Source organism: Mus musculus, chromosome 1 (assembly GCF_000001635.26).
Source record: "Mus musculus strain C57BL/6J chromosome 1, GRCm38.p6 C57BL/6J".
NCBI classification, from domain to species: Eukaryota; Metazoa; Chordata; class Mammalia; order Rodentia; family Muridae; genus Mus; species Mus musculus.
The window spans coordinates 73,751,363-73,770,713 of record NC_000067.6 but is presented as its reverse complement, the minus strand read 5'-3'; the positions used below and the strand labels follow the sequence as shown (position 1 = coordinate 73,770,713).

The window sequence follows — 19,351 nt, the reverse complement described above, 5'->3', positions numbered from 1 at the left end:
AGTTATGCCATATCTCCAATAGTCCGTAAGTAGGTTAACACGTCAGGAGTCTTGTCCGCTCAGTGCTGGCTGTCCTGACCCCATTGCACAGGTGCGAGAGTGTGTGCAGGAGGAGTTGCCCCACGCCGTCACAATTTGTCTTTTATAAAGCACAGCCTTGTGTTCTCAGAATGATTTTGGTTTGGTTTTCTTTGTTCTAACTCATTTCTTGGTGGGGGAAGGATGCTGGAGAAAAGTCTTCCCATTTTCCCTCTTATTTGTTAATTAGGAAAGTAATTAATGTTCCCTGTCAAGAAGAAAAGTAAGGCAAAGAAAAACTGTAAATAGATATATGTTATAAATACCATTTCCAATGTTTTCCTGCTTGCCTTTTGATTTTGCTTAAATCATCTCTTGAATACAAATGCTTTATATTTTAATATTGTAAAGTTTATTAATTGTTAGAAGTTTTCTCCTTCCCGATTCCAAAGTCATAAATACATTCTCATCTATTCGCTTCCAGTAGTCACATGTGTATATTGCTAAGGTCTTAAAACTTATCTAGGCTTCATTTTTATTAATAATATGGCACAGACATATGATCCTATTTATTTTTAACTGGATGAGGGGGCCATTGTTTACTTGTACTGGCTAACATGTGTCATTATCAGTTACTTGAAATGCTCCTCACATCATGTCTTAACTCTTTCATGCACCCGACATACTAGGTTTCTATTATTATGGCAAGCTATGTGAAGTAAGGTGTTTAAAACAATGTAAGCTTATTATCTTACAGTTTTAGGGGTCAGAATTTGAAAAGGTGTCACTTGGCTGAAGTCAATATATGACATTCCTTCTGAGAACTGTAGTGGGGACTCTTCAATGATTTTTAAGATGCTTCTATTCCTTGGCTTTGCCCACCTAGAAGACATCAATGGGTGGGTCAAGTTTTTCTTACACCGATGTCCCTCAAGCCAATGCTCAGGATTCCCTTTTAACCTTATATTAGTTGCAAGCATGTTGGTTGTGCCTGGATAATGTCCCCATTTCAATCAAGATCAGGTGATTAACTCTGGATTGCAACCTTAATTTTCCCTTGCCATGTATGTGTGCTTTTATATTATTTGTGTGTTAAAGGTCTAACTTCTAGTACCCAAGAAAGTGATTATGTGGATAATTGATTCTTTAAAGAGATACTTATGGTTAAAGGAGTTCATTTAAAGTCCTATGGATGGGCTCTTGACTAATATGATGGGTGTTTTTATATGAAGACTGTATTTGTACATTCAAGAGAGATGCCAGGGATGCAAGTGTACAGAGGCCAGGACTGCAGGAAGCAGCCATAGACTGGCCATGCTCAAGCCAGCAGAGAGGCTTCAGGGACAAGCAACCCTGCTGGCACTTGGATCTTGGGATTCCAGCTTCTAAAACTGTAGTAATACAATGCATTTCTGCTGCTTAAGACTCCCAGTCTCTTGCATTTTGTTACGGTGGCCTCAACTTGCCAAGTAACACAGCAGTATCAAATCTTAGAAGTAAAGACAAGGGGGAATCATTTTGGTGAAGCTGCTCTGTTTATTTCATATTATATTTTTTCTCTTTGGAACATATAACAATAGCACATATTGCTATGCTTTTTTATTATTAGATATTTTCTTTACTTACATTTCAAATTTTATCCCCTTTCCTCATTCTCCCCCCTTGAACTCCCCCTCCCATCCCATCCCCTCTCCTCCTGCTCACTAACCCACCCATTCCCCGTTTCCTGTCCTGGCATTCCCCTACACTGGGGCATTGAGCCTTCACAGGACCAAGGGCCTCTCCTCCCATTGATGTCTCATAAGGCCAACCTCTGCTACATATGTGGCTGGAGCCTTGAGTCCCTCCATGTGTACCCTTTGGTTGATGGTTTAGTCCCTGGGAGCTCTGGGGGTACTGGTTGGTTCATATTGTTGTTCCACCTATGGGGCTGCAAAACCCTTTAGCTCCTTGTGTCCTTTCTCTAGCTCCTCCATTGAGGACCCTGTGCTTAGTCCAATGGATGATTATGAGCATCCACTTCTGTATTTATCAGGCTCTGGCAGAGCCTCTCAGGAGACAGCTATATCAAGCTCCTGTCAGCAAGCACTTGTTGGCATCCACAATAGTGTCTGGGTTTGGTAACTGTATATGGGATGGATCCCCAGGTGGGACATTACTTTATATGTAGGTTTTCTATTCTTATTCTTTTCAAAGCTACAGTTATATTTAAACATTACTAAGGTGTTGTATTATTTCGTCTGGGTGAAATTCCCTTTCTGTTTGCCACTTTCATTTATCCAGCATTTTCTTTTTCTTTTTTAACTGCACTCCCAAGTGTACTGTAGCTCTGTTTACACTAGCTAAGTTATGGACCAGCTGAGGTGATTTCCAGCAGGTTGAGAAGGGTGTGGGAGTTATTTCCGAAGTAATGCTCTTCTGAATGAAGGGGACACTTTATCCAAGGATCCTGAATTCATACAGGATATTACTCTCCAGATGGGCTGAATCCTGAGCATGCTCAGTTTAAGGTCATAGTCCAAGAAAGAAAGATAGAACACTGGGGAACACTTAGCTTGAGGTTACAGTGTATAATATTAAAAGGAGTAAGATGGTAGACAGGAACACTTCTGAGTATGCTTGTCATATATTATAAAGGTGGCAGGCAGGAACATCTCTGGACGTGCTTAAACCAGTATCCTGAAGATGGTGAAGACTAAAGACTGCATGTGGGTAATAGAGTTTGTCAAGATGTGTCCTTTCTATTTCACAGAGAAATTCTCCTAGAATAGAAGGTGAGTAAGAGGGATTTGGGATAATAAACAAGGATGACTCTTTGAACTCACTTATTCCTTCAGTGGTCCTTAAACAACTATCATCTGGGAAAGAGTACCTGCTCATAAAAGGTAACAATGGAGGGCTAGGATGTAACTCAGTTGGTAGAGTGCTTTGCCTAGCATGTGTGAAGTTCCAGGTTTGATCTCCAGCCCCACACAAACCAGGTGGATATGGTGGTGGCACACACCTATAATACCAGTGCATGGAAGCAAGAAGATTAGAAGTTCAAGGTCATCTTTGGTTAAATAGGGATATTGAGGATTATTCTTTATTACTAAACAAATATACATGGTGGTGGTGGTGGTGGTGGTGGCAGTGGCGTACACTTTTGAGCTTCTGTCTCTGCTCCAAATCTGAAAGGCATCAATTAATTACACAAGCCAAGAAATAGAGGCTTAGGAAGAAAGTTCCCTTACTTGAGCAATATTGGTCATTAAATGTAGAAATTAGAGCTGGGGCTCCAAACACACACGTTTTAGAATTTGGCACTGTCAGAGGTCTCTCTGGGTTGGTAGGATGGATTATTAACCATAAAATATTATATATTTATATGGCAATGGTCACATAGTTGAGTGTATGTGTGATGAAAAAGGAGAGGCTATTCAGGAAAAGGCCATAATATACTTAATTTTTCTCAATGGCAGATGGAAGACCACTGCTGTTCCACAGACAGAAATGTTCTAATTTTAAGATATTAAACCTTTCCATCCATCCACCTATCCACATATCCATCCATCCATCCATCCATCCATCCATTTATCCATCTATTCATCAATCCATCCAAATCTCCATGTAAGAACATCCCATATACTATCTGAATGAGGGAATTACAACATGATTTGCTAAGAAATTTGTATTTAATCCTAGAGTTATCAAGGAAAGCTTGAAGGTCTCTGGATGAGAAAGTGATAATATGTAAGAAGTGATTCAGTGGGGAGAAGGCAACATAAAAATAGATGTAAGGGATAAAGTCTATAGGCAATCTTTCATGAAGTTTTGATATATCTGTTTTCCCATATGACATGCTGAAATGGTTTCTGGCCCTTGCTGGAAAGAGATAGGATATAAATGAGATGGATGTCAGAGTTGTGCTGGAAGCCTGAGAGAACAAGGTATCTTCCCTGATGTGTCTGGAGGATGGCAAACACACTCATGGTGTGCTTCCCATACTTTTCATAACAATTTTCAAACTCAAGAGAGCTAGGTGCTTCTAGAAAGGATCATTAGGAAAGGGATGGGCAAGAAAGGCAGATGCGAGGACTGTACTTTTTACACATTTCTAATTGTCCCAATAAATTCATCAGCGTGGCCTATAGATTAGGCTTTAGGATTGAGGAGGGAACATAGTATACAGAGAAACATAGGAACTGAGCACACAGGGGTCTGTTACCTGGTAACCCCCAAGAATTCACACTAGGGAACATGGGACACAAAGGTGTTCCTCCATCTTTAATAAGCTCTAGAAGTTGCCTGCATATATCTCAGTGCCTGGGGCCCTGTAGAGAACAGTTCTGTGATCCTGCCTTCCAGAGGATTAGGGAAAGTGGTAGGCAAAAGAGCAAGAGATTTAGAGTCACACATATCTGCTTACCAGCTGTGTGACCTGGACCCTGCCCTCCTCAAGGTCTCTGAGCCTTAGTTTCTTCAACTGGAAAATGAGGCTAATGCTACCACCTGACTTACAGGATTATTTTGAGGACCAAATACAACAATACAGAAGAGCCTTAGTTTGCAAAGTGCCAATTACTGCTTACATATTGAAAAGAATGATAAGTTCTTTTTCCAAAGTGATTTCCTTCATCTGAATGCAGACACATAAATCTTTCAGAATCTTCCAGAGTGTTCTGTTGGGAGAGTCTAATGAATGTCTAGGCGAGAAAAGGAAACCACTTAACCTTCAGATCTGTGAGCATCTGGATGAAGCACCCTGTCTTTCCAGAGAATCTCAAATCTCACTTCCCAATTTTATGACCATATCTTGGTTTTTAAAATACAACTCATTGATTTATCATATCTTGTTAAATTCCTCCACTGTTTTAAGATATCACATCTGAACATTTAAAACACTGATTCCAAATAGTCAGGGTTAGAGAAGGTGAGGGAATGTGAGACGTCACCTACCTTCTTGAAACCAGTGAGACAAAGGACAGACCCTATAGCTCTCTGCAAATGCCGCAAAAATGGTAGACAAATGTACCGTTATAGGGAGGATGCTTCAGTGCTTGCTGGTTTTTGGAAACCACCTTTCTTTGTCCCACGAAAGACTTGCCATACGTTGCTAACCATCTCAGAACTGCAGGCTAAGGCATCATCATTCCAGGGCTGAAAGCCTCCCTTTCTGTCCAGAGAGGAGTGGCGCTAGGAAAAGAACATGGAGGAGAAAAACCAGGAAGATACTTTCCTGGCAACACGATTTGCTTCTGGGGGACTGTGGGACATGAACACTGTGTTTGGGTTAGCTCTCCCTGTTCAGTAACTGATTATCTCCCCCTCCAGTGGAGGCATGGGTTCAGCTGATACTAATAATCCTTTTGCCCCATTACATTGTTAAGATGCAGAATGGCAGCTATTTGCTGGTTAAGGATCTTTGTTTCAAGTCTTAAATCAATTTCAGCCTCTCTCTCTGCTTCTCCACTTGCCTCCTCCTAGGATACCCCTCCCCTTTGAAACTTGGGAAAATCCAATTTCCTTCCTGCCTTAATCTCTCTCCAGTTTTGCACAGGCTCAGTCTGTCGGCACCTGCTCCTTCCAGCTGTGAGATTCCTTTTGGTAAAATACTTTGTGTCCTGCCAAGTTGTGGACAGACAAGACCCCCATGGCCGCTTCCTGGCTCTCTTAATGAACATGGTTGTTCTGGTCCACTGAGTCCCCAGACTCTCTTCCATTCAATCTGCTAGCCAGCAGAAGTGTTCACAGTTCAAGAAAAATCCCTTCCCTGGATCCCCCCAAGCTCCTGCTCTTGAATGAGGAAAGAATTTGAAATTGAGCACTCCCTATGTTAGGGAAGCATTTTGAGCTTTATAGCCTAAACTCCCATATCACAGGAATGTCAAGCTAAGCAAGAGAGACTCCAGACCTGCCACCTTCCCAGCCTTGGGGCTAAACCATCATTATTAATGACAGCAATCACGACACAGAGCTCAAGTCATAAATAATAAGTGTCTTTCAGCCATCACACGAAAGGTTGAGGACATCCATCATCTGCGCACCTCTTAAAATAGCCATGGGAATGAGCAGGAGATCCATTAGGGGTTTCTATCTCCATTTCCATGCTAATACTTTTATTAAAAGAAAAAAAAAAAAAGAAAAAAAGAAAATCCAAGTGGCATGAACTCCAGATGGTAGTGATACATGTTTCACTAAATAGAAATCTATGGTCAAAGAAATTTGGAAAACTGTTATTTAAATAGTTGAATAGGTTTCTATATAGAAAGATCCTTCTGTGTCTTTCATGTACTAAGACACATCAAGAATCGATGAGAAGTACATTCCTAAAGTATTTGCCTATGTCCCCTGCCTACTTCTTGTTTAGTGTGTTGTGTCTTACAGGACAGTACTCAGCGGCAGGCTGGAGCCATTCAACAAGTTGGAATGCAGTGCTGGCCAATTTTCATGGTGTAAATATTCCAACCAGGGATGATTTCAACACCTGCCATCAAGGCATCCTGACTGTGGAGGACCAGGGGAGATGTGCACAAAGAGACCTCTGGGTTGATAGATGGAGGTGGCCACTGTTGGGAGCCATCTTGTGGTAGCTGGAAGGGAAAGGTTTCTCTTTGTCTCAGTGGGGAATAGGGACTTGGTAGAAGTCAGTGGGTAAAGGGCTTCATGATAAAGCAGAATAGACATTACAGGAACTTTCTGGTCCTTGGGCATTTTTATTTTTTAATGGTGATATGAATAGACTTTCAGAAGCCAGTTTATGTTTCTGACATTGTTTCCTGGCTCTCTGAGGTGATCACAATTGCCCCCGTAGGGCCAATTCATCCTGGGCTTGGCTTAACTTCCACTGTTTCCTTATCAGGATGGCTGCATCAGTCTTGATATGTAACCTCATATTCAGTTAGGGAAGGAACAATTTTCTTTCCATCCAAATAGTAAGCAGGCTTGATTCTGCTTTGCTTCCAAGATCAGATGAGATTGGGCGTGTTCAGGGCATTATCACCATAGGTCAAGAACAACCTTACTTACCAACTTCCTTTATGATGTTTGGACAAGTCTCTGGTTCTAAGCAGTGCATGCTGGGCACTTTTATTTGTGTAGGTGATTTGATAACATAGGACCAAAGCCTTAGGTTTGTATGTCAGCTGCATTTGGTGTAGAGGACCGCTTTCTCACTACTCTTTAAAAACTAATTTTCTTTCCTGGATTTTGAGATTCTTTCAGGTTCTTCTACATTTTCAGCTACACCAGCTTTGCCCACTTCTTCGTTCTACCAAAATGCTTGTGTGGTTTTTTTTTTCCTCCTCTCCATTTCTTTTCTCAGCCTTCTCACTAAGTGATCTAATCTCTTCTCAGGATTTAAATATGATCATTATTATGATAAGCCACACATTTGTGCTTCGAAACCAAGCCTCCTGTCTGAGTTCCAGACTGATATCCTCAAGGATCTCCTTGGCATTCCCACCTGGATGGCTCACAAATTGCTCTTCTTCCACTTGAGTGAAAGAGAACTTGATGTTCCCTGTACCTCCTGCCGTGTCTCTCTTTCCACCTTCCTTATCTCAGTACACAACATCTCAATCCATCAGTTGCCTGTGCCCAAAATCTAGGAGTAGGTCTTGACTCAGCTTTCGTGGTCATTTCTTCTTGCCAATCTGTCAATGTCTTGAATGAGTCAATCTTACTTTCCATTTTATTCCCCGAGGACCATTGCCACAGCACACTTAAGCTCTGCAAGCCTACTGGATTAATAATCTAATGCTGTCCCCCAAGAAGAAACGTCTAAGAGAAGAATGGCAGCTTAATTACTCTCAATTACGTTTTCTTTCATCAATTCTCCAAGGATCTCCCAAGTGCCCTTCCTGACCAATAGATCCTAAGCGAATACTTGGCTACCCAATGGATCTAAACTATCTTGACTCTCTTCACATGTTCTTCATAGCCAGCCCCTGTTCTGTGGTCTTTGCCATCCCATGACAATTTCTACTAAAAGGCAGTTGAGTGGGGGATGGGATGGGGGTGGGGTGGTAAGAAACTACTGATACGGAGGTGTTTTAGTGAGAATTGGTTTGTTCTTTCTATGACTTTGGGTTTTCAGAGTTCCTTTGGTTTTATGTTGATTCTGTGTGTCCCCTGCTCATCTGTAGGTGGTACTGAGTTTCAGAAAATTTTCCCCTCATTGGAAGGTATAGTAATTAAGACCAAGTGTGTGATCAGAGGGATTCTAGACCACAGAGGCAGAGTGTCACAGCCTTGTAATTCCTTTAGATTAATTTTTATTAGGAGATGGATGCAAACCAAAGGTCAGCTGTTCCCGAGATCACTGCTGGGATGAGGGAAGATATACCCAGGTTTGGGAAGGGAATCTTGCATGCATGTGATTACGCAACTGGGGACCCTCTTCAGAATAAGACTGGAACAGTCCATATAAAAGCGACTCTTCAAGTTATGAAGAGAAAAGAAATCATATAAAAATATTAAATTCAAATATGCTTATAGAATACCATAAACAGAACACCAACAATAAGACAGGCATCTGTCAATTGTTAATTCGTGAATTGTTAATTTGTTAACTGTCAGGAAAGGACTACCTTTAATAATGCGTTGTTCCCTACACCTTTGACTACCAACATACTCAGGTTTGCCTTGTTTGTTTGTTGTTGTTTTTTTTAATCCATCAATAATTTGGTACAATAATTTTCTGTAATAATATTGCAAACTAGTTCAGTCTTTCTGGCTCCCTGTTTGTTAGCTGAGGTTTATAATTTATTTGTTAGTACCTATGTGAGCTTATGTGCATCCTGTGCATGCACGTGCCTTCAGAGGCCAGAGGCCTTGGATTCTCTGGAAATGTAGTTACAGTGGTTTTTGGTGCTGGGAACCAAACTTGGGTCCTCTGCAAGAGCAGTAAGTAATCCCTGAGCCATCTCTCTAGCCCCAAAATTTGCCTTTTAAGAATTAGTGATCACTTGGCAAATTTTCTGTGATTTTTTTTTTCAGTACCAAGAGTATCTGTGTATCTTATAATTTGTTAATGGCAATGTCCTGAGTTATTAGGTTCATCAAACCCTATACAGGGGGTGACCTTGATTACCTTTCTTTCATTTATGAGCTCTAAAATGTAAGGCATTTCTATGGGATGGAGAGGCGGCTCAGCAACTAAGAGCACTTGTTGCTCTTGCAGAGTCCCAGGTTCAGCTCCTCGCACTCATAGGTGACTCACAACCATCCAAGAAGATTCAATACTGTTTTTAAATCTTTGTGGGAACCAGGCACACATGTGCTGCACATACATATTTGTGGGCAAAACACTCATGCACATAAAATAAATGTAAAAGTTAAAGAGATTTAATACATTTCTAGTTTTTTTAAATTTAAAGGCTTTCAATTGCAATTAAAATATATAAAAGAGAAAGCTTTCTAACTTAACAATTTTAACAGTTTGGTGATATTAAGTACACTTACCTGTGTGGTCAATCTCTAAACCTCTGTCTTATATAACCAAACATTCTATGGACTTGGAAGGACTCCTCCTCTCTCTGTCCCTGTCTGTCTCTGTCTCTGTCTCTGTCTCTGTCTCTGTCTCTGTCTCTGTCTCTTTCTGTCAGTCTCTCTCTGTCTCTCTCTTTCTGTCTCTCTGTTCTTGGTAAATACCCATCTGCTTTAGATTCCCATGAATGTGACTACCCTACATATCTCCTGTAAGTGGAATCATAAAATCTCTGTCTTTTTGTGATTGTCTTGCTTCACTTCCTTAAGGAGTTAGCACATGTCTAAGACTCTTCCTCTTAGATAATGATTAATAATCCATTCCACCAATATATGACATTTTGTATATTCATTTATCTAGTGGTGGATGCTTGGTTTGTTTCTATTTTTTTAAATGACAAGCTTAATCATTTTATTTTTTAAAGATTTATTTATTTTATTTTATGCATATGAGTACACTGTAGCTGTACAGATGGTTGCGAGCCACCATATGGTTGCTGAGATTTGAACTCAGGACCTTCAGAAGAGCAGTCAGTGCTCTTACCCACTGAGCCATCTCGCCAGCCCCGCTTCTATCTTTTGACTGTGGAGCATCATACTCTTGTGAACATAAACCACACCTTCTTGAGACCCTACTTCCGATGACGAGTCCATAGCAGAAGCGCAGTTACTGGATCAAGGGTAGGTCTACTTGGGTTTGAAGGAATCAATGTATTGTTTTTCATAGAGGCTGCATCATGACGCATTCCCAATAATTACACAAAGCTTCCAGTTTCTCCACATCTTCACCAACACTTGCCATCTCCCCTCCCCCTTCCCCCCACTCCTCTGACAGCAATCCTCCTACATGCGAAGTGGAGTCATTGTTTTAATTCATAATTTAAATCATCCAGCGATAAGTGATGTTGAGCATTCTTTCATGGGCTTACTGGTCACGTGTATGTTTTCTTTGAAGAGACATCTTTTAAAGTCCTTGGCTATCTTTTAATCAAGTTTTCTTTTGTTTTTGTTGATAAGCCTTCTTGGCTGACTTAAGTTACTTCTTGAACGGATTGCACTCATTAACCAATTTGCCGTTCATGACCTTGTGGTTTTATGAGTTTTGTTATTAGTCAATGACAGTGAGATCAGCAAGAAATTAAACCTATCCTCCCATGTGTTCGTATATAACTTTCTTTTCTTTTAAAATTGAACCACCAAAGCAATGCAAGATGTCATTTATTATCTCATTTAAGATGAGCTTCTTTTAATGCATTCTTGTTTCTTGATTTGCCATAAACTCTTTTTTTTTCCAATTCACTTTTCCCTGCCAGAGTATTCTCTTTTGATTTCATTGTATAGTACACTTATAATTCTATATGTTGAGTTATGAAGTATGTGGTAAGAGAGAATCTTTTCATCTTGCTTAAGCATTGGTGAGAACTGACTCCTCCCTGCACAAGTCTGTTTCTGTGACTGAATAACAGATCACACGCTAGTGTGCGGCTCCTTAGATTTCAGAGCTTGAATCTGTTGTGTCCTGTGGAGATAGACAGTTAGGGACCATAAGACATGTTTATGTCACAGTTGGTCTTCTGGCACCTGTATGCCATGATAATGCAATAGTCAGTTCAGAGGGTAGGAAGCCTATTTCTGGAAGTTATTCCTATAGCCATGTAAACAGAAGCCCCCATTGCAAAACTGGTTGTACCCTGGAGTCAGTTTTCTCTTAGCTAAATCACTCCAATGCTAATACCACTCTGCAAGAGGGAACTCAGAGGAGGTTGGAGTGGAAAGAGTCAGTGGATTTAAGGTTGAAATATTGTTTCTTTTACAATTTGTGCAAAATAAAGCCTACCATGCACTATTGCTAAGGTCCTTTCTGGGGCTTTGAAAATGGTAGTGTTAATGAGAAGCCTGAAGCCTCTACTTGTCAGCTTCAGGCTAAATGGGGTCAGGGCGGTGGGTGAGTTGAGTCATCTGGTTTTCAGGAATGGAGAACAGCAATAATCTGGTTAATTTACCCTTTGAGAATCCAGGTTCCTAGTTCAGCATGCAGGACACTGCCTAGCCTTCTCGTGCTTCAGCAATCACATACCACGTGCTTAGTGTTCTTGGAATGGTCCATCTTGGCTGGGGACTATGGATTTCCTGGTAAGATGACAGCAAGCTGTGATATTTTTATTTTACTATCACACCATTCTTCACCTGCAACAAATGTCCCTTAATTGTTTCAGCATGAGTCCCGGCTGACTTCCTCCATTCCTAAGGGTCTCTCAATCCCAACCTTACAGTAAACTCAAGACATCCAAATGGTGCTGCCAGACATGGCAGCTGGAAGCCAGACATCACGGCCGATTGGAGCAATTAGCTGAGCTTCCATCCTGGGCCAGCCTCATTAGGGGTGTGCAGATGTCCACCGCTTGGGCTGCCTCTTCTCCCTGGGGCAGGCTGTCTCCCAGGTGAGGCTAACTGTGGGAGGAGTGTCAAAGCTGAGAGAGCTCTTCCTAATTCAGAGTTGCTAATTGAAGCTGAGAGAGAATTGCAGGGGCGCCAGCCATTGTGGTTTGGTCCCGAAGGCTCTCTGGTTTCCCACGTATAATCACTGTCTGCACTGAGCTTGCCCCATCTGGGGGGCAAGCCCAGCTGCCACAGCTCAATCGATTGTGAAGGGTGTTCAGGCAAAGTCATGCTGTTCATCCTCTGCTCAGCCCCCACCATGACTAAGTGGAAACATCTGGAAAAGGGCAGGGCAGGGTTAGGGTGAGGAGGAGGCAAAGGGCTATGGAGGATTTAAACCTGCTTTCTTTATGGGAAGATTTTTTTTTTTTTTCTGCAACAATGTGTGCCTTCTCTTTCCATGTGATGGGAGGCGGGGAAAGGAGAGTTTAATCCTAGCACAAACTGACAGGGGGCCCCAGATACCAGCTGTTATTAGGACCTGCCACGCACTCTGCCACAGAGTTTGCAACTCAGTCTGGGAATGGCCATCTCCTGTAGTTTTAAGTGGGCACAGCATGTGTGGCCATGGTGACCTAGTCTTGTATGTTAAACGAAAATTGGACCCTTGGGTTTATAATGGTTTGGTTGCTACCAAAGCTGCCCTTAGGATGAGTATTTGGGTAGAGGTAGTTTGCTTGGAAGCAATATCAGGAAGTAACACTGGGTATTTGGAAAATGAAAGGAAATGAAAGGAAGAAGAGAGTCAGGGTAGTGAACAAATAACGCTCACAACAGCCAAACATCCCATTTTCCCAGGATTGAGAGATTCCTTATGTATAGGACATAGAGTGTTGACTAGTGAAAGTCCCTGGCAAACTGGGACAGATTGCTTACCCTGGTTGCATGAATGGTTAAGAATGCTGCTGTAGGAACTGGCCTACCTGAAGGTTTCCTTGAGATCCTGTGTAGAGATCATGACTCAGGATTGTCCCAAAGCTCTGGGGGTGCTACAGAATTTACCCACTGGTTTCTGTCTGCTACTGGTTGAAGGCTGCTCCCCAAATTGTTAGTTCTTTGACAGTTATAGCCTGCTCTTCCCTGAGGGAAGCATCCTCCAGTGGACCTAGAAAGGGAAACAAAGGGAAACCAGTAATGAGTACTTTATAGAACCTATCTTTTATCTTTAGTCTGAACTTGAGGAAAGGGAAATCTCCGAGTCCCGCTGGGGATGTGTCTTCCTTGTGCCCTTATTCCCCGAAGTTCTCAGTTCCCGAAAAATTCCATTTCAGTTCCAGCTGGATTCTTTAGTCCATACATCTTGTAACCCTCCCTAAGCTACCTTAAAGATGCAGTGGGAGGTGGGATGAAAGGAAGCATTTGGTAGCTGTGTCTTGTGGGAAGAAGAACCACATTAGGTCCTCTGTAGGCTACAAGCAAGAGAGTTATGTATCACAGCACCAATCCTAGCTGTCCATAAACTGTAACATGTGAATTACAAAACCATAGGCTGAGGTCAACTGGCCCCTATTGCAAGCAGAGCAGTGGCTTTGTAGAGATGACTATACTGCTTCTTATGTTATGATGTGAGTATAGAGTGTCCCCTAAGGCTCATATGTTGAAGACTTGGTTCAGAAGTGGTGGTGCTATTTTGGGAGGGTACCTGAACTTTAGGAGGTGGGGCTTATCTACAGGAAGTGAATCACTGGAGACGTGCCCTTGGGGGCTAGTTCTATCCCCTTCCTGGGATCCTTTCTCGTTCTTGTCTACCATGATAAACTGCTCCACCATGTCTTCCCAGGACAGATTAAAAAGTCTGAAGACATGAAGCAAACAAACCCTTGCTTTCTGTAGCTGTTTCTAGAAGGCATTTCATTACAGAGGTCAGAAAAGGAACGAACTCACCATGGATCCTGTGCAAATGTTAGGTTACACGATAAAGGGGGGATGGAGATTTCTGATGAGTGGATCTCAAAAGAAAGAGATTAATCTAGTGGGGCAGCCCCAGTGTAATCACAGGACCTTAAAAGTAGAGGCGAGTAGGGGAAAAGTAGTAAAAAGTAGGAGAAACAGAAGATCAAAAATGGAGGGAGGAAGGAAGGGAAGGGTCTATCTGTCTATTTCTTATATATTTATCATTTATCTATCTATTTGCTACCTACCTATCATCTACATATTATCTATCTATCTATCTATCTATCTATCTATCTATCTATCTATCTATCTATCTATTCTTACATATCTAATCCTTACATCTACAAATTCATATATGTCTATCTCCTCTCCCTCTTGCTCTCATCTGTGTATCATGCCTAGTCTTTTATGATCTATCAATCAACATATACACATTCATAAAGGCTTTGGATATGACAGATCCAATAGTCTTTAATGATCAAAGGTCCTGGGAGCTGTTGCTCTGCCTTGTGCTGTTTGTGGTGGTTGACAGAGTCCCTGGAAGACAGAAGTAAATGGCACTTCTGCTAGAAACTACCTTGTTCTGTCCTGGCCAACCATGTGAAGCATGTGAAGCCCTGAGCTTTACATAGTGTAGCCTAACATTTGCACAGGATCCATGGTGAGTTCATTCCTTTTCCAAGTGGCACTTGTGGCACCAACCAGAGCTCATGTGGTGGGATCTATACAAAAGAAAATATTTTTTGCTTCGCTATTCCCAAAAGCCTGAGAAGAGATGCTCTTCTGACTGCTAGCTTTACAAAGATGTGAGGTAGCAGCTGACAGATACTGGGAATGGCTAGCCTGGAATACTCCCTGGCTTTGAGCTATCACTTTCCTTGGCTGAGGAGTTCCCTTCATGCTTCGCTTGTTCTGGAGAACACTGCGTGCTGAGTCTGTGGATCTGGGCTGCAAAGCCCTGGGAAGACAGGCAGGCTTTCCAGATTGCTGCAATCTGTAGGACTCCTTGGGACCCTGCAGACGTTTCCCATCAGCTGGGATTGGGTTACACCCATGGTGCTGAGGGCTTCCCTATGGCTTGTGCAGCCAAGTGAGAATTTACACGAAAACATAAAGACCCCTTCCCCTTTTGGGGTTAGGGACTCCGCATCCTTGGGAGGTACCAGCCCATCTTTCTGGGAGCCTGCAGGTCACAGGGTACAGGAAGAAGGCATGTTCTACTTAATGAGACCAGCCAGGAGCTGTGTGAAAAGCCTCCCATTTCTCCTCCCTCTTCTTTCTTCTACATTCCAGCAGTCGTTCCCTTAATTAAACCGTTAAATCTGGTTTAGTTATCTGGCTGTAATAGAAGAAACCAGACTACAGACCATCTTCCAAATATCTTCTGAAGTATGTTGATACTTTCCTCCATATTTCTACTGCTTCCTCCCACCCCACTGTACCTTTTGGGGAAGAATGGGAAGCAGGCAGAAAACTAAAAACCTTAACCATGTAGTTTGTACGCTCTCACTGACATCACTGGCCCCCAAGCTTCCATGATTCACACTAATCCTGCAGAGGCACACAGGAGCCAGAAGAGAATGGTCATACTGCCCCAGGTTCTGGACCACTAATTTATGCAATGGTTCTGGGCAAGCAAGTGCAATTTCTCATGCATAATAGCAGGAGGCAGATGTTTTGCCTAGTCCCCAAAGACCCTTCCCTTTATGACAAACCCAGCTCTGTGTTTAGTCTGGCCCCCTCCTCACAGCATCCTTCCCATCATGCTTCTTCCTGCAGTTTCCCCAGATGGGCTCTTTAATACATGGGTTTATGGGGAGCTCTGGCTTCCACGAGCAGCTCATTTCCACCACTTACTATCAGGGGGCTTACTGAGGCCTTCACTCCTCCCATCTCCCCGAATTAGGTAGCCTGAGGGCTAACAGCAACCATATTTTTGTTGAATGTTATTAAACCTAGAATAGAAGAAGCTGGGAGCAGGGGTGGGTGGGTGGGTGGTTCGGGGGAAGAGAATGCCTGAAATCTACACTCAGGCTGAGCACAGTTAATTTGGGCCCCAATGTCTGAGAATATACAGACAATCAAGCTGAGCCATGGTTCTTCATTCTCCTGGGACAGTTACAGTGAGGGTGAGGGTGGTAGACCAGAGCTGCAATGGAACATGGGAAGGAAATGGGAAAACTATGGGTGCCAGTTGATCTGTGGTTAGAGCTCTCCAGGAAGACAGTAGGCTCTGCCTAGAGATTTTCTTTTTATGTATGCATGTGTTCATGTATGCATCTTGTATGTGCTTCAGGTATCAGATTTCACTGTTTATTCACCTTTGTCTTGTTTGAGTCAGGGTCTTTGGTAGGTTGTCCTTTAGTGATGAGTATCCTGGCCCATGAACTTCTGGAGATTGTCGTGTCTCAGCCTCCAGTCTTATTGGAACATTGAGATTATAGATGGGCTCTACCACATCTGGCTTGGCCTGAATTCTGGTCATCCAAACTCAGGTTATCAGGCTTGCTCTGCAGCACTTCACAGAGTAAGCCATCTCTCCAGCCTCGGGGTTTTGATTATTAGTGGATAGCATTAGTTTTCATTACTTTAGTAGCCCGGAAATTGACTTCTAATATTTTCTCAAAGGGATGGAAGTGTCAGGTTGACTCTGTACATCCTGTGGATGTACAGAGGACCTAGATACTTTGCAACTTGAAGTTCTGAGAGAAAGAGGGGAGGGTGTCTTTTCAGAGGCTCGTACACTGGTAACAGCAGGAGGGTTTTGCTGTAGAGTCCTCTGGGATGTTCAGGGGGAATAAAAATGCCATGAACTGATGGGTGTTCATGCCTTTAATCCCAGCACTTGTGAGGCAGAGATATGTGGATTTCTGTGGGTTCAAGGCCAGCTTGATCTACATAGTGATTTCCAAGACATCCAGCAATAAATAGTAAAACCCATCTCAACCCTCCCCCAAAGAAGCTGTGAATGTTTTTCTCCAGAAAAATAACATTAGTCTGTGCTATGATGTCTCAGAAATCCTATGAGGGAGAGAGGCAGGAACTATTTAATTTTGTTTAACCTTCTGTCATCCAAGTTTATTTGAGAACAGCCCCCATTTTGTTTTTAGAGTATCTATTTAGCCCATGTACCTGGCATTCTTTGAATTTGACTCTGGGAAACAATACCCCTGGGTGAATTCTTCCAGTGGAAGCCACTTGTTAAAGCCACATAGCTACACACTTCAGTTCTTGCTCAGGGTCTCTGAGAATGAGATTTTCTCTTTAGATTTCTGTAAAGGTGTGCACATAGATTTATATTATCATTCTGATAAAACAAAGACATTCCAAGACTTCAAACTCAAGCTATCAACCGAAAATACATTAAATGAAAAGAAAGGAAATAAGAGTTATTTTAAGAACTACAGAAGTGTATAAGACCACTTCCAGTTGAGATACACACTTTTACAAAGGAAGAATATATAGTAGCTAAGTACTTAGGGGTGGGTAGTCTGCCTGAATGAGTTCCTTCATATACAGAAAGAGGAACTGAAACGGGGGCTCTCAAGCTAAATACTCAAGAACTCAAGAAAACACACTAACATCTGAAAGTCAGCTCTAGGGTGGGAAGAGTGAAGTGTATCAACCCAAGGCAGAAAAAAAAAAAAGAGTTGAAAAATGCAGGTGGCATGCTATCAAATGCATCACAGTTTATAAGAAGACACATCAAGTTGTGTGGTTCCATGGATTAACTTTGGAGGGAAGGTAAAGAATAGTCGAACAATTCCTTGGAAGACAAAGGAGGAAGATTTTCTATTCTAGTGACTTCCCATCTTTTGAATCTCACCATCCAAAGCTTACCTTTTCAGGCTGTTTCTGGGGAATGCCAGATCCTCCATGAACCAGCTAGTTAGAATTGGATGCTGCAGTTGCAGAGTGGACCACGTCATTGAACGTATGCCTGAGACCATAGCAAAGCCCAGCTTCTGCTCTTGCAGGCTGAGATGAGCGGTGCTCTTAGACACTGAGGGGATGGCAGTGGTTATCATCCAAGCCTTAGCAAATGACTGAGGTCAAAAGGAGGAATCTGGAGAGAGAATAAACTGAGCACAGAGTAATGATTGCCTTGAGAGACAGAACTAGATTATCCCTATAAAGGAGAATGCACTAGTTTACCTCTATTCCTAACTTGGGAGTGATTGGCCAATGAGAAGGCCAACTGCCAGCAACTTCACATTGTCTTCTGACATTTTTACCAGAGCTACACCCTGAGCCACACCCCACATCAAGAGGGATGGCCATAGGTCATGTGATGCTGTTTTTTTTTGTTTTTTGTTTTTTTTTTTCCATCTGGGAGCCATCTCCAGTCTGGCCATGAGATCGGAGGGCCTGGTGTTCTGGGAGTGGGTTTTGCCTGTCCTAATATTTAGGCTATGGTGAGTTTATTTTGGTTCAACCTTAGATCATCTACTCCCAGAGACCCACATGTCCGTTGTGTAGAAGCCTTCTTTCTCTTTGAGATTTCCAGCTTTGCCCTGGCAGGCCTGGTCCAGCTGGGAGGCCATCTAGAATTACATCTTCACAGGGTCTCACAAAGATTGTTTCCTTAAGCTTCTTGAATGTTTTGAAAAAGAAAAACAAAAGAAAAAGTGACTTCTGCCCTTCTACCATGTGACTTGGGTAGGACACAGAGTAGCTTCTGAAGCTCTGGTCTGCAGGGACAGGGTGTCCCCTCCTTTCTAGAAATGGAGAGCTTAATCCAGTACTTTAAGACCATGGAGTAGAGAGACTAAGCCAGAATAAGTAGCTTGTGTCTGGATGTCAGGTTTTAGAGTGGGAACAGATATGGACCTCATTTCTCATTCATTTCAATTGGCCCCTTCAATTGGCTAATACCATAAGCCCATGCTGAGTGGGCTTATGAAACTCGAAAAACATTGGACTTTTCATGAAACATGAAAAACATTGGACTTGAACTCAGGCATGCCTTACTTCACTCTGTCTGTATCACTTTTTTTTTTTTTTTTTTTTTTTTTTTTTTACCCTGTGGGGCAACATCTCCCTTCAAGGCTCCAAGGCTTAAGGTTTAGCATGTAGTAACCAGGATGCTCCATGGTGGCTCTAAGCTCTCTGAGGATGGATGATATAGCACTGTCCTCAGAGGTGAACCCTGTGTTCAGTGCATCCATTTGGGACCTGATACACTTGGATACATATCACGGTTGCTTTCCTTTTTCTCCTCTCCCTGCCCTCTTTTGGATGGGCACTCAGTTCTCTCCTACAGAAACAGTTCTAGAACCCAGTCCAGGCAGGGCTGGGTTTTCTTTTGTCTTGGGTGAGTTTCTAACCTATGATTGCACATATAATCTTATTTAATGTTTTAACTGTGCAGGTATCATGGTGACCATCCCTAGCTCTTGATCGCAGTTTCTAAGAGAAAGTCATAGGAAAAAAAACAAAACAAAACAAAACCAAAAATCAGTCTTTGTGACTTTGTTCTGGTTAATAAATTTGAGACCTTTCCAAGTACATTTTTTGGTCATTGGATTATAAA

General features: G+C 42.3%; 2 long non-coding RNA genes across 2 annotated transcripts in view; both read left to right on the top strand.

The window, feature by feature from the left end:
• The window catches only part of 6030407O03Rik (RIKEN cDNA 6030407O03 gene), a 246,086-nt gene that overhangs the window by 93,753 nt on the left and 132,982 nt on the right, over positions 1-19,351 (top strand). The gene's annotated exons all lie outside the window — the stretch shown is intronic.
• Gm29183 overlaps positions 1-19,351 on the top strand; it is a 76,857-nt gene that overhangs the window by 56,368 nt on the left and 1,138 nt on the right. The gene's annotated exons all lie outside the window — the stretch shown is intronic.